The sequence below is a fragment of the Pteronotus mesoamericanus genome, unplaced genomic scaffold (genome assembly GCF_021234165.1).
Source record: "Pteronotus mesoamericanus isolate MK-2021 breed Mesoamerican mustached bat unplaced genomic scaffold, CSHL_Meso_final contig_78, whole genome shotgun sequence".
NCBI lineage: Eukaryota > Metazoa > Chordata > Mammalia > Chiroptera > Mormoopidae > Pteronotus > Pteronotus mesoamericanus.
Genome location: NW_026555258.1, coordinates 13,895,964 through 13,897,176, shown reverse-complemented (window position 1 = coordinate 13,897,176; position 1,213 = coordinate 13,895,964). Strand labels below are relative to the sequence as shown.

At 49.5% G+C, this 1,213-nt stretch overlaps 1 pseudogene; it reads left to right on the top strand.

The window, feature by feature from the left end:
- The first annotated feature begins 321 nt into the window (after positions 1 to 321).
- On the top strand, positions 322 to 843 carry LOC129079621 (ferritin light chain-like; annotated as a pseudogene).
- Positions 844 to 1,213: the final 370 nt, after the last annotated feature.

Below are 1,213 nucleotides of genomic sequence, written 5' to 3'. Positions count from 1 at the left end.
TGATGCCCAACCAACTGAGCCACACTGGTTAGGGTGGGATCAGAGAAACTTTTAACCAGTCTTGGGGCCCAAGATTTATGGAGTGCTGGAAGGGACATCAAAATAGAATTTAATCGGCAGTGCCCTAGGTGGTGTCTGACTCTGTTTCTTGCTTCAATAGTGTTTGGACAGAACAGATCCAGCGATAACCTCTTCCTCAGCCTCCGATCACCCTCCAACTTCTTTTCCAATGGCCACCATCAGAAGCATCTTGGCCACCCTTGGCCTCCAAGACCAGCCAACACAATTTTTGTGAGCTTAACTCCTTATTCCTTAGCAACCATGAGCTCCCAAATTCTTCAGAATTATTCCGCCAAGGTGGAGGCCACCATCAACCACCTGGTCAACATGCATCTGCAAGCCTCCTACACTACCTCTCTCTGGGCTTCTATTTCTACCAAGGCAATCTGATTCTGGAGGGCACGGGCCACTTCTTCTTCCAGCTGGCTGAGGAGAAGTATAAGGGTGCTGAGCATCTCTTGAAGATGCAAAACCAGCATGGTGGCCACACCCTCTTTCAGGAGTGCTGAAGATTCCCAAGGTGAGTAAGGTAAAACTCAGGACATCATCGAGGGTGCTGTGGCCCCGAAGAACCTGAACTATGCCCTTTTAAATCTGCATGCCCTGGGTTCTACCCCCATGGATGCTCATCTCTATGACTTCCTGGAGAACCACCTCTTGGATGAGCAGGTGAAACTCATCAAGAAAATCAGTGACCACCTGACTAACGTCCACAGGCTGGCTGGCCCTCAGGCTGGTGTAGGCGAGTACCTTTCCCAGAGGCTCACCATCAAGCATGACTAGGAGCCTTTGGTGCCCAGAAGTCTTTGAGAGGCCCCTCTGCTTCCCCGTGGTGTCGGGCTTCTGCCTGAGCTTCTCCCTACAATCACTAGGCATCCTTTTAACCACCCTACAACCCATCCCATGCCATGGACCATATGGAAACAAGAAAGCTTTCTGCAGGAAGAAAAAAAAAGACAATTTCATTGAGTCCCTGCATCCTTTTAGCAGATTACTGTGTCAGAAGTGAATTATAACCTAGCTGCTTCAGATCCCTGGCCAGGGTTGTCTCAAAAGCACCATGTCCCTCCTTCCAAGAACGACTAGGACAGAAGGCATGTGGCATAGTGTTTGGACATTTTCCAAATGGTTGGAAGCTTGGTCCAAGCTATGC